At 39.5% G+C, this 14,371-nt stretch overlaps 1 protein-coding gene across 50 annotated transcripts in view; it reads right to left on the bottom strand.

Moving 5' to 3' along the window:
• ZBTB20 (zinc finger and BTB domain containing 20) overlaps nt 1-14,371 on the bottom strand; it is an 814,450-nt gene that overhangs the window by 52,911 nt on the left and 747,168 nt on the right. For all 50 annotated transcript variants that reach the window (XM_077993859.1, XM_077993890.1, XM_077993875.1 and 47 more), the window contains one exon: nt 2,429-2,529. The gene's annotated coding sequence lies outside the window, so the exon portion shown is untranslated. The remainder of the gene's footprint in view (nt 1-2,428; nt 2,530-14,371) is intronic.

The following is a 14,371-nucleotide window of genomic DNA, read 5'->3' as shown; positions in this document are numbered from 1 at the left end:
CATTCCCTGACCTCTCTCTTCTCCCACTTTCACATCTCCTGCTGATGTTGCCTTTTGGCCAAATTCAAAAGGAAGTCCAAGGACAAGAGAGCCTGAGTAATGGAGTCCAGAAGGCCAGTCTTCTGGGTCACATATCTGGGCAACGAATGGTTCTGCATTATTTTGGGGGGGGGGTAGAATGGGGTGACAAGACTAATCAACATATGTGTTCTCTCTTATACTTTCAATTATACTTTCTGGAAGAGGACAGAACAAAATAAAATCAGTTCTCTCTTAGCTTACATGTACCTATTATGTTGAACTGCCATTCATAGATCAAGAAAAGAGAATGTAAGCTCAGCTGAGCAGGGATTTTTGTTTGTTTTGCTTGCTGCCGTATACCTAGTTCCTGGAACAGTGTCTGACACATAGTATATGCTCAGCAAATTTTAGATGACTGAGTAAATATACTCACCTCTGCCAAGACAGACTTTATATATAGACACCATGTCATTGAATTATCACAATGATATGGTTAAGTAGGCAGGGCCACTGAGCATTATTGCGCAGGTGGTATGGGGGGTGTGTAGGTGTTAAAATTTAATATATGCCTCCCCAACCCACTTCCAAGCCTTGAGACTAGGCCCAAAGCATTGTCAACCCACCAGAAGAGATATACTTCTGCAAATGGTTCACATTTTAATTTTTTATCCTCTTTATTGATTTTTGCACCTAGCAAGTCTCTGCAAGTTTTATTATTATTTCACTTTTATACATTAGAAAGCCAAGTTTCTGAATAGCAAAGACTGCAAAGATTATAACCCAATCTGCCCATTCCCTAGGGCCCATGGGAAGTAAAAGCAGGCACTGGCATTCTGCACAGATGAAATACTTCCTATGACAGAAATAAATGCTCACTTGTAGACTTCTCTGTAATTTGTAGGCAACATCAGGTCCTGATTTCTAGGTCTGGATCTGGGTTCTCTGTAGCACAGGAAGGTAAGAGTGATAAGAACTCTTTTCCCTCTTAAAGGATACAGAAACTTTGAAACCCGTCTGCATCATAGTAAGGCTGTGTTATCTGTATCAGCATAGTTACTCTGTGATGAAGAAAAACTCAGAAAACTATCCAGATGTGGGAATTTCTCAGGTATTCCTTGCACTTGAACTTAAGGATGAATGAAGGCATATATAAGTAAGTTCCTTGTGTGGGCGTGGACTGAAGAAACTACGTTTGATCTTTTTTTGTCACGTCTTTAGTCCCCAGTACCCCAGCCCTATTCGCACTACAGAACACATTCCCCTCCTGGAAAGGCAGGCCTGTCTATCACCTACACATCAGCTACCATCAATTATGATTCAGTTGACTGGAAGCATTAAAGGTAAAAGAGTGACACAAAATAAAACAAAACTCTGGCTTCATCCCTTTGGGTTCGATTTATGCCAGAATAGCTAAAGACACAGAAAGACAAATGTAAACATCCTACCTGAAGCCTAAGAGGGATGTTAGTCTCCCAGCTTTAGCGTTTTCCAGTAACATAGAAGTCTGTAAAACACCATCCCATTACCTGCCTCATAACATATAGGAAAACTTGTGAATATAACAACTAGTTATTGTTTTAAAATGTATAATTCAGTTATTTTGCATGCAGAACTTCTAAATAATTCAAATGCCTGGCTTTTCTAGTGGAAAATAGCATATATTCATCTGTTATTTTAGCAATGATGAATGAATACTTGATATCGATCTTTCATTAGTATTTTCCCATAGGTATCATATCTCCTACCCCAAATTGTTTCTGTACCTTTCCTTGCAAGGTCTGTACTTCTCCTACATAAATGCCTTGCATAGCAGGAACTAAATCAACTACACAGACCCATACATCCAGAGAGCAGAGGTGAGCTGGATACAGCAGCTTAGAGATGTGGTGGAAGGAGCCCAGAGCTCCAAGGGAAGGGCAACAAGGAGACAACAGCATGGGCTGCAGCTCAAACAATAGGTAAATCAAAGCAAGCAAAGCTGCTGGTCACAGATTTGACCAAGGTGGCATGAAATGACAAGCTACCGTGAGATTCAACAGTGATACAGAAGGATGATGAGAAGCAAACAGATTAGGAGGAGCTGCTACCACCATAGGTAGAGGCACAGATGACCAAGCAGAACAGCACCAGTCCCTGCAAGGTGTGCTCAGATACAGCTTGGCACAGCCATCTGCCCAGGAGGGAATGATGCTGCACATGGTGTGCATTGCAGCCGGGAAGTTGAGAACCGCTGTGGGCACCTCAGGACTGAGTCTGGTTACCCTGCTGATCCAAGAAATGAAGCCATCTAAAATTTTGCCTGCTTTCACAATTTTCTCTCTCTCTCTCTCTCTCTGTGTGTGTGTGTGTGTATTTAATTAAACAAAGTGAACTAAGAAGCGTTTTATTGGAGACATAATGTACTCACAGTAGTTTCAAAATAAATGGTGTCACTCTTCAGGTAAATTACTCCAAGGCTTGGGCCTAGTGCAGATGTTCATTGGGGCAGGGAACAGAGAGCGGCTGCATCTAGATCAGACAAAAAACAAAAATAAGGTAGTTAAGTGAACAGGTGATGGTGATGGCAATTATTTATTTTGATAAGAACGAATTTCGGGACTTCAGTGAGAGGTTGGTTGGTTGGTTCTACATCTTTGTACCAGAAAATGGCAAGTTAGGGAAGGGAGAATGGAGAGGATGTTGTCCAGGCTCCATTTTCAGTGCTTTCCCCTAACTGCCTGTGCAGCGTGGGACATCAACAGTACCCTGTCAGTGTGGGCGGAGCTGATTTTGTGGTTCTGACTTAGAAGCTGAGTTGTGGGTGAAAGTGGGGGAAGGAAGTAGAAACAGTGTCCTTCAACCTTGTCACAGTTGATTCTTCTAGTATCCTTTTCTTTTTTTTCATTTACTATATTTATTTTTTATTCACACATAAAAATTGTATATATTCATGGTATAAAACATGATGTTTTGATACATGTATACATAGTGGAATGGCTAAATCAAACTAATTAAAATATGCATTACCGGCTGGGTGTGCTGGCTCACGCCTGTAATCCCAGCACTTTGGGAGGCCGAGGTGGGTGGATCACGAGGTCAGGAGATCGAGACTATCTCGGCCAACATGGTGAAACCCCGTCTCTACTAAAATACAAAACATTAGCCAGGCGTGACGGTGCACGCCTGTAGTCCCAGCTACTCAGGAGGCTGAGGCAGGGGAATCACTTAAAGGGAGGCGGAGGTTGCAGTGAGCTGAGATCGCGCCACTGCACTCCAGCCTGACAACAGAGCAAGACTCCGTCTCAAAAAAAAAAAAAAAAAAAAAAAAAAAGAATTATCTCATGTATTTATAATTTTTTCACAGTGAGAACACTTCAAAACCTACTCTCAGTAATATATACTGCATTCTTATTAATGATAGTCATGAGGATGTACAGTACATCTCTGGAGTTATTCCTCCTAACTGAAGTTTTGTGTCCTTTGGCTGATGTCTCCTCAGCCTCTGGCAGCCACCATTCTAATCTTTGCTTCTATAAATTAAGCTTTTTTAGATTCCCCATATAAGTGAGTATTTGTTTTTCTGTGCCTGGCTTTTCCAGTACAAAAAGAGCATATTTTTTCCCCATATATCATGGACGACCTCTAGATTCATCCATGTTCTTGCAAATGACAAGATTTCCTTCTTTTTGAAGGCTGCATAGTGTTCCACTGTATACTTTTACCACATTTCTGATATTCCTGATTCCACTTCAGTCTCTCTCTCTTTATTGCTTAGTTCTTAACCTATTGTAGTGACACCCATTGATCTGGGCATGTTCTGAACATTCCCTCTGTCCTTCACTGCAAATGCTCCATTTTCTTCCACAGCCTCTAACCCTGAGGACACTGAATTACCCTAATTTTTTTCCTACACCTCAGTCTGCTATTCTGCCTTCTTCACTGCTTCTTTTCTTCCTTCTGTTCTCTAAATGTAGACATTCCTCTAGATTCTCTCCTCAGGCTTTGTCTTCCCCAGCCCTCCCTGACCTCAACAATCACTTCTCCATGGAGAGCATCCACATTGCTATCTTTAGTTCTAGCTTTTTTACAGAGCTGCACACCCACATTCTAAATAACAGCTGGTTATTGGTTCATTTGTTCCTCTGCCCATTCATTCAGTGTTTATATAGTATCTACGAGGCACCCGGATGAATAAAACAGGGTCTCTAACTTGGAGAAGCTCACATCTCCATCAAATACTACACAGGCTTTTCTAATTCAGAAAGTTTAGAACTGAATTCATTGTCTTTCCTTTAAAATCTGTTTCTTCTCTAGATGTCCCATTTCCTGCCATTGGTATTCTCTTCAACCAGTTACGTGGGCCTTCAGCTGGGGAGTCATCTTTAATTCTTCTGGTTTTTTTTTCTTCCCATATCCAATTAGCTGCCAAATCCGGTGGATTTTACTCTGATTATGATTCCTGAATCAATACCTGTTTTCTATACTAACCCCTATTTCTCCCTTTGCTAACTACCGTGAGGACATCTATGAAAGACTCCTGACTGGTTTCACTTTTTCCAGTTTTTCTTTACCTCTTATCCGTCCTTCACACAAACATTACATTAATTTTTCTAAAGTGCCCTTCTAAACATATCACTTCTTTGCTTACAGTCCTCCTTGCTTATTGGATTAAATTCAAACTTCTCAGTTTGGTATTCAAAGCTGCTACAGTGTAGCCCAATCCAGTTTCTTACTCTTATCTCTACACTCCATTCTACACTCCAGTAGTCCTACTCTTCCCCACCATGTTCATAGTATTTCTTCCCTTCTTTCAAGGTCTACATGTAGCTTCTTCAAGGGCCATCCAAATGCCACCTCACTTATGAAGCATTTCACAAAGGAGATTGCCTTTCTTAAATATTATGAGCACATTCTGTACTACTCCCTTTGCATATTCTACCAATTCGAATGGTTATTTGTGTAATTTGTCTTCCCTCTTCATAAGCTCTTTGAAAGCTGAGGCAATTTTTACTCCGAGTACCCTATAGTGGGCCATGATTTCTTGCATGTTAAGTTTGCACTAGGGCTGATAATCTGCTGAAACAAATTTAAAAAGAATAAACACTCTTGCCTTGAGTCATAGAAATGGGAACTAAATTGAAAAGACCTCAAAACTCATCTACTTCAACCCCCTCATTTTTCAGATGAAGAGATTAAGGGAACTGACTTGCTCAAGGTCACATCCTTGTTAGTGGCTGGGCAAGGATAACAGACATAAAAGGCCACAGACTAATATTTATCAGTGCTTACGTGGCACCAATAGGCCCAGCAGATCATCAATAATGACAAGACCAGAGAGAGGGAGGTTGGGGTGTGTAACCTGCAAAAATACATTGTGTTCCAAAAAATAACAAACTTGCTTCATTTATTTGCTTCAACAAACCGAACGAATAAATAACTTTTATAGTGAAATAATGTCTAAAAAATGATGGTGGATTTAAAAAACAAGGAAGCAAACTTTTCTAACATTACCAGCAGAAATAATAATGACAATACAGTCAACACCACTGGGGAGGAGGTGTGGATGGTTAATGGATACAAAACATAGAAAGAATGCATACGACCTACTATTTGATAGCACAACAGAGTGACTATAGTCAATAATAACTTAATCGTACATTTTTAAATAACTACCAGAGGGTAATTGGATTGTTTGTAACACAAAAGACAAATGCTTCAGAGGATGGATACCCCATTCTCCATGATGTGATTAGTTCACATGCGTGCCTCTATCAAAACATCTCATGTACCCCGGAAGTATATACACCTACTATGTACCCACAAAAACAAAAAACAAATAAAATGTTAAAAATACCACTGGGGTGATAAACTCAGGCTGAAAATAAGAATAAAGACATTTCTCACGCTTTGGAAAAGCTGTGGGTTCAGCTGGAGTTCTTGGTGAAAACATGCAGTCATTCTATGGTTAAATTCATTACTTTACAGAAACAAACTATCGGCAATCTGCTGTTATGCCACAGTAACACTTCTTTTTCCACCTACATTAGCCTAGTACTCATTCTCCAGGTTTGTTTAAATGTTTACTTGTTTTTCCTTATATTACTACTTTACTTATAGAAATGCATAGACAATTGCCTCCGAGTCTGTTCAAATTTTCTTGCCTTATTCTCTTGTAGTAGAAGAAACATTAGTTGTTTCTCTTCTCTATCCTTATCCTCAAACAGAATCATTTTCTCTCACCCAAAGATGAAAAGCCCAACAAAACATGCTGTGGGGATAATAGTGTTTACCTAGGTGAGGAAAACTGACTTTTCCAGGGAATCTCAGTAATTATTACTTGGCCAGAAAAGCTCAGCTCTTAAATGTTAGCTCCAATACTACAAGACTTCATCTGCATCTCCCAGGTGAGCGCTTGACTCACTGTTACACACCAGAGGAAAACCTTGGTAGTATTAATCAAACTCTTTTTGGCCAGTATGGTGGAGCCATGCTATGCATTGAGACATCCATTAAACAGCATCACCCCAGCAGCCACACAAACAGCAAAATGGGCTCAAGAGCTCTTCATTGTTCTTTCTAACCCGTCACAAGGCTGGACAGATTATCGACACTTCACCAGATAGAACTTCCTTCTACTTTTGCCCCCTGGCAACTACATTAAAATGATAAAGGAAATCACTCATCAATAGTACATTGCAGTGAAAAATTATCTGGCAAATTTACAAATCCTTTGTGTAATTACATAAATGTACATTTTAAATATATCTAACATTTGATTTAAATTGTGCATTTTATAATTAATACAACCATAATATGTCTGTCCTTTAATTAAATTCTTCTTTCTCAGCCCCACATCCTGCTGCTATAATCTTCCTTTCATTTTTTGGCAAATTGTCACCTAGCTCCCTCTTTTTTCCCCTTTTGCCTTAGTACACACCTGAGTGTCTATTAATCAGAACCACTGCCTAGTGTGTCATGTTTCATTGCTTAAAGGGTGGTTACACTCTAAAAAAGACTCAGTGAGAATGACTTCATGGGGTTTCACATTTATTCTCTTTTAATGACTTTCACATCCAGTGCACTCGGTTTTTAAGTCAAAAGATAATTTTGAGGGGCTGCTGATGCCACAAATTCTCCCTAGAACCTGAAAATCCAGCTGTTGTCTCTGCTTCTTACATCATCACTGTAATAAAGAATCTGCTCTTGGAACCCAGCTGGCAGGTTTCCTGATGGTGTCAGAGGCGAACAGACAGTAGGTCACTTCTCTTCAGCCCGTTTCATTGTTGACGTTTCTGCAGATCTGTCTTGAAAGCCCTTAGAGAGCAGAGCTGTTATGAAATACACTGCCACATATCACTGTAAGGAACTTTCTGCAGATGTCAACTTTGAGTATGGCCTGTCCCATTCCTAGGAAATCACACCAAATCATTCTAAAATTATAGATGGGAAGTTCATGATTAAAGTTTACAAGAAAGGTAATAGTAACAATAACAACTAGCATTTATTGGATGTCTACATTTTATTAGGGACTACACCAGGCATTTTTATAAATGAGTATGTTCTTGTTTAAGCCTCATAGCAATGCTATGGTGTATGTTTTAGTATACCCATTTTACAGATAAGAAAAAGTGAGATTTAATGAGTTTATGTAACAGGTCCAAGTTTAAAAAGCTACTGGATGGTGAGACCAGAATCCAAACCCAGATCTCTCGGATTCTAAATCTGTGCTCTTCTCACTATATAACAACTGTTCCAATGCAGCTTGGACACGGGACACATTGCTAGTTCCCACTGTGATCACAGCACAAGGAAGATGCTTATTTTCATGATGGTTCAGAGCCACTGGAAATATCTGGGAGCACAGACTCCAGGAGAAGGAAATATTTCAGAAAACTATCAATAAGTGTAGTCCCTTCCCCGCCCCCCCTTTCTAACGGAAGATGAGAATGTCTTCTATCAGTCTTCTCAAACACTAATGAACAAATGAATCACCCAGGACTTCTGATTCAGCATATCTGGGGTGGAGCTTGCGATCCTGCATTTCCGACAAGCTCCCAGGTGATGCTGATGCTACTGGTCTGGGACCGCAGGTCTTTGGCCTGACACTCCGCTTTCTCCTAGGGCTGTTTTTGAAGGAGCAGTTCAAGCCAAATAACTTGGCTAACAGTTCACACAGCCAGCTGACTGGCTTCTGATTCTGGGCCAGTTTGTCAGGTCATCAGGCATTACACAGAATTCAAGGAGTTTCTAGCATAGAGCACATTGTCAAAAAATTGTTTTTAGATCCCCAAGGGGTTTCCCCTCTCTCTGGAAATTCAAAACGATAATGTCTCTAACATGCAAAGTTCCTATTTTTTTACATTATTGTTATTTTTAACAATAATTATCTGGTAATAATTCAAATAACACCTTCCCTCTGAGAAATTCAATGAGCTTTACTAACCTTAATTGTCTAACAGCAATTCCCAGGTGAAGATAAAGCTGTCTCAAAGATCATAGTAAATTTAAAATTGTTCCACTTCCCTCGTTTCTTTGCCCCAAATGTAGTGGTGAGTTAGTGGGGATGGGTTACTAACTGGCAAAGGCCCACTATCATAATTTGAGGCACAGCAAATTTCATAAAAAGGATACATCTAAGAAATAATTAGCAGAGAGGTCACTGTGGGGGATACAATGTTAGAAAAAAAAGGAAGAGTTATAAAGTGTAAGGTAAGAAAAGAGAAAGTGAAATCAGGACTAGCTAATGACCTCAGATGGGACATTTAACCTCTAGGTGGCTCAGCTTTTCTATCTGTAAAAAGAGGAGGTTGGTTTTATGATTTTGAAGGTCCCTTAAAACTCTAACTGTCCCCTGAGAAGGAAGATGTGGGAATTAAGTAGCTCATAAACCTGTTAAACCATTACACCTGTTAAGGAAGTCTATTTGACTTTTAACTTTTTACCTAATTACCTGAAACAAATTCCCAAGTCTACATCACCAATCCCACCTCTCTGGAAACTCGTGAGAAAACCATTTAATGAATAAGGCACCAAAGACATCATGGCCAGATAAACTAATCAGGAACACCATCTTCAGCTTACTGATGCTGTGATAACTATTTTACTTTTTAGATTTTAGTTCCTTAATTAATCACTAGTTAATACCCATGTCCATAAGAAATACCTCTGATGGCTTGAAGACCCCTGGGATAGCCCTGCCAACACAACATGGAATCACAATCCCACTGTTTGTCACATTAAATCTATGTTAATTTTCTCCATAGAGACCTCCTGATTCCTCTTTGACAGTTTATAAACTCTGTTAATACAAGTTGCACATCCCATGCCATGAGCCTTAGCATTATCAGATACAGTTGATTCTTGTTTAAAATACGAGATCTTTTGGATCAGAGTACATGTACATACACACACACACACACACACACACACACACACACACACACACACACAAAATCATGAATTTCTGGTTTTAATGAATCTGGCCTGGTGATGGGAACCCCTCTATTATGTCACTGGATGCTGGAACCTTCTTGTCCAGAAAGCCTGCCACAGGTCATGTCAATAAGATCATTTTAAACTCTGTAATAAGAATTCTAACATGAGCATGATTTATGACACAGTATTTTATTTGGTATTATCAGGTTTCCTATACCTTACCTCTTGCAGTAAGTATGTGTTCTGGATTAACCATTATAGTTTGTGGTAAATGGAAAAAAGGTACAGAGAAACATCACAGTGGCATAACTCCAGATAACACACTCTGTCACTGTTCCCAAAGTGAACATCTTTTCCTTTTCCTGCTCCCATCACTTCAATAGTAACTTTGGCTATTATTGACTAAATGCTTACTGTGTGGCAGGCATTGTGCCTTTTCACAGATAACTTTATTTTCTTACAATTACTCTTTGAAGTTGGGGATTATATTCCTATTTTATAGATGAAGGAGGTGAAACTGATACTTAGGAAAGGTACAGTTATTGGCCATCAGTCATGAAGGCAGAGGGTAGCAAAGTAGAGTTAAGGGCCAGGTTCTAACCACATGTTCTAGAGCTTAACCTACACTGGGCTCACAATCACCAAACCACGGATCTGCCTTCGCTCCACTCCTCTTCATTTGTGGTCCTCACCATTGGCTTAGGCTAGGTTCTTCTTCATGGCCCTCTCATGCCTTCTTGAATGTTTTCTTAAATTTCTCAAAACCTTCTACACTTGATTTATGTTTTCCCTCCCTATGTTAATACTTTAATCCAAAAACTCATTACCACTTCTTTTCAACAGACTTAACCACCCCTTTTCTTAGCTCTCATACTCCTTCTAAATTATTCTTTTGAAGCCTCACATTTGACGTCAAATGTTCCACATCCAGCTAGTGAACTCACTTTCCCAGAAGCCCAAGGAACCTACGTTTTCAGCTGGTTCATTAGTAGGCCCCAGGTGGCCCTATCAGATGTATTTGTCTAGTTTGATCTGGACAAACTGGCCCCATGATCAACCATTTCAACACTGCCCTCAGTAACCCTGCAGATATCCTTTCTTCTCTAACCTTCTATGTGCAGTGCCTCCTTTTACATTCATCAACCATGAATCCATATCATCCCATTCTCAGAACAAAAGGCTACATATACATGCCACCTGGATCTATGCTTCTGCCCACTGTTTCCAGGTACAACCTATGGCAGTTTTTCTTAGTTAGTTCTACTTTTATGAAGTCCCATTCTCCATTCTCTTTTTCAGTTGATGAGCTAGCATCCTACTTTAATAAAAGGATCTACGGCATGCAGCGTAGTAAGTGTATTAGCTCTCATCTCCTCTAATATCTCTGAATTTTCATTATTTTATTTCCTCAGGATATATCTTTTCCCATGTTTCCTTCATATCTTGAAGGTTATTCCTTCTACTTCTGTTTATCTTCCTTTGGTTTCAATCAAGGATACTTTCTCTGTAGCTGATAGCATATCCATTTCTAACAGTACTAGATTAATCATCACAACATAGTTTTTTTGGTCCTGCATTCAACTCCTGTCCTTCAAAAATATTTTCAGATGGTATATCTTAAAGTGTGCTTCATACTGGAACTTCAAGATGCATCTCAAACAAAGTTCCTTGGTCAAATAAGTTTAGGAAACACTGAATCCTATATATTCTATTTTCAAACTCGCAAGTGTACATAGCATATTAAAGGTGCTGGAAGCCTAATCTTTGTCCAGGCTTACTGTATTACAGACTGCCCCATCCCCCTTTTTAATGGAACACTTACTTAACCTCAGAATATGCTTAGGGAAAAGATGTTTTTAGGGATTTTCCCTGGTTCCAAACTCTTAAGCCTGGGCTCGGAAATTCACTGACTCCCTATCAAATGAGTCCTCTCAGATTTCCTTTCCATCAATACTCCACATGGTCTGAATTAGTTAACTTATAGGGTGTCAGAAAGACTAAGCACATTTGTATCTCTGAGCTACTGTAGATACCAGTTTGACTGCTTGGAATACCTTTATCACCTTTCAAAAAATTATACAGGACTTTCTTCTCCTTCAAGGTCCAAATATAAAAATATATCCTTTATGAAATTTTCCCTTGTGAAGACTGCCTCAGCCCATAATGTTTTCTGCCACTTTTTAAGTACTTCAATAAATGGTTGTGGTTTACTGACTGTCTGCTATATTATTAGCGAGGGTGTAAATCCTCTTGGGCAGGAACCTTGCTTTATACACTACAGAGACCTTAGCATATACTGTAGTTTTGAGCATAGAAGGATGTTATAACCATGTTATCGGTTAACATAAACAGAAATAGATGGCATTAAGGCATGATGGTTTAAAACACAATTTCTGTAGCTATTGGGATAGTTTAAGATGCTAACAGCCCAGGCGAAATGTTCCATCACAATATTGGGAAGAAACGCCACCCGCCATCACTGCCATTGCCCTGCAGATGATACCATGTGTATCTAAGGATTTGGATAAAGGCTAGATATAGAAGAGCAAAGACAGCTCTGTTCTTAGGTGAAAGTAAGAATTTGCATTAGTTAACACCAAACGGGGATAACGTTAAAATAATCTAGGAACATCAAGAGATCCATGAAAGGAATCACTGGAACATGCCAATGGTAGAATTACCATTCATAATCATTAAATCCTGGTAACTTGATGAAAAGAAAAAGGATATTTTCCTACATAAGGAAGTCAGGGTAAGTACTGTCTAAGGTTCCACTGCGTACTGTTGTGCCTGGTATACAGAATGTGTAGCAACTATTTACAGAATCTGCTGCTGCCTTCTAGTCACATTCCAAATTCTATCTCTTTGAATCAGTCTGGAGACACATTACATTGGTGAATTCAAGGCAGCTTGGCAACGACTGGCACAACATAAAACCCCAAACAATGAATTCCATCTTTCCCATAAAGCTCTTTTATTGACACAACACACAACAGCACAGAGCAGGTTGTCTCAGGCTAGTGTGTAATAACTAGATGTTAAGGGGCTCTGAGTTTTTCAGATTAGATGTTATCTGAAGTTGGGACTTAGCAGGTTTCCTAATAGTGAATTTTTAGTGGGTCTAGGACTAGAAATTTGGTCTCTTGATGCTTAGTTGGGGAGTTTTATTATGTGAGAGAAAAAAGTATAGCTTTCTTTCTTAAAACTACAGGAACGAATGACTTCCATATTTTAGCAGAAGAAAAAATGCATTTTATTGGAGTATAACCTGTGGAGTATTTTGCTACCTTCCTGGATATAAAGCGGCATACAAACAAAAAATTTAATAAAAAACTATTTTATAAATAAGAATGTTTACTTATGTTTATCTTAAAATAGGTATAGATTGCATTGTGTAACATGTGAAATAGCAGGATAATGGTAAAATTTCATAAACAGAAAATTCTGTGTCAGTCTTTAGTTATAATTCATAACAGTGTATCAGAGTGTTGATTATTAGCAGTAATCAATAAGTATTTTTAAATTGGAATTTTTATTGCAGGAGATTATTGGGTGGGTGAAGCTAAATGGCCTACATGTTTTCCTGTCATGTCAATACTTAAGAATTGTCTTTCTGGGCAATTTACACATTTGAGAGTGAAAATGAAGGGTGGCCTGCCTACTGGGTGTGTAACAGGTCACTGGGGTAAGACTGCTGTTTTCAGAGAGCCATGGGCAGTTTCTTGGTTTCTGCAATAAAGTATCTGAGTTTCTTCTTTTTGTAGTAAAAATAAATAGTTTACTTTTATGTTCTAGGTGAAGTCTGAGATCTCTGGATCTCTTTGCTGGATTTCACTCTTGGTGGGGGCAGGGAGATACTATTGGCAATGCTTTATATATATTGACTTAGATATGTTAAAGATTATGTGGTACTATCACGAACACTCTAAAAATGGGTTCTCCCTATCATGAGTTGCATAGATGAGGAGATTGAGGTGGATGGGGTGAAGAGGAAGGAAAAGGCAGTTTAAGCTGGCTAGCTAATGAGTAGTAGAACTTAATCTAAAACCAAGGTTTTCAGCAGGAAATGCTTTTTTCCCCTCCAAAATGCCATGGTTGCCAACAAGTTTTGTAGCAAATTGGGGGCAGAGCACTAGATGGAGAATCAGAAGATCTACCTTGTCCTCCTGGATCTGGTAAGAACTAGCCGTGTGACCACGGTCAAGTCACTAACTTTTGTGAATCTTAATGTTCTCACTTATAAAGTCATGAGCAAGGAATCAATGAATGGCATGATACTTGTAAGCTATAAAATCTCTCTCTTGCAAAATGGTATTGACAATAACGTATGCTTTGCCTATCTTATAAAGTTGTGAGGCTAAAATAAGCTGATCCATGTGGAAGTGCTTTGTATAGTGTGGAGTACTGAATCAATGTCGTCTGGAAGATTTAGGAAAGGGTCCCGAATGTGTGTGGGAACTGACAGCCAGTCCACTTCCATTCAGGTTTTAGGAGAAGCTATAATAAAGCACTGGCAGCAGCTCAAATCCCACTCCATTCTCTCCTCTCCCAGCACGCTGCAGAGAATCACTTGAGGAAAGTTACTTGAGTGGGTGAGCCAAATGCTGAAGTTCCAACCTTTCTGAGTAGAAGCCACAGTGAGTTCTGAGCCATAGCACAGGTGACAACCACTGTTCCTCCAGGTGTGTCTGAAACACTGGGGGACTCTAGGGAAGGAGGTCAGACGTCACTGCTCCTGAGGACCCATTTTCTCCTGTACACAGCTCCAGCCCACATGATTTCACCTGGCAGCCCCAAGAGACAAAAAAAGATCCAGAATTAGCAGGAGCCTCCTCTCCCGATAACCTAAGTGCTCTGATTGAAAGGCAGAGGGTATCAGGAGAATGGCTCTACCGAGTCGGCATTGATTTCTCCAGCCTTTGTCTGTGTCTGGTTT

This window comes from Macaca mulatta, chromosome 2 (assembly GCF_049350105.2).
Source record: "Macaca mulatta isolate MMU2019108-1 chromosome 2, T2T-MMU8v2.0, whole genome shotgun sequence".
NCBI classification, from domain to species: Eukaryota; Metazoa; Chordata; class Mammalia; order Primates; family Cercopithecidae; genus Macaca; species Macaca mulatta.
Note: the sequence above shows the minus strand (reverse complement) of the source record. Positions and strands in the feature narration are given on the sequence as shown.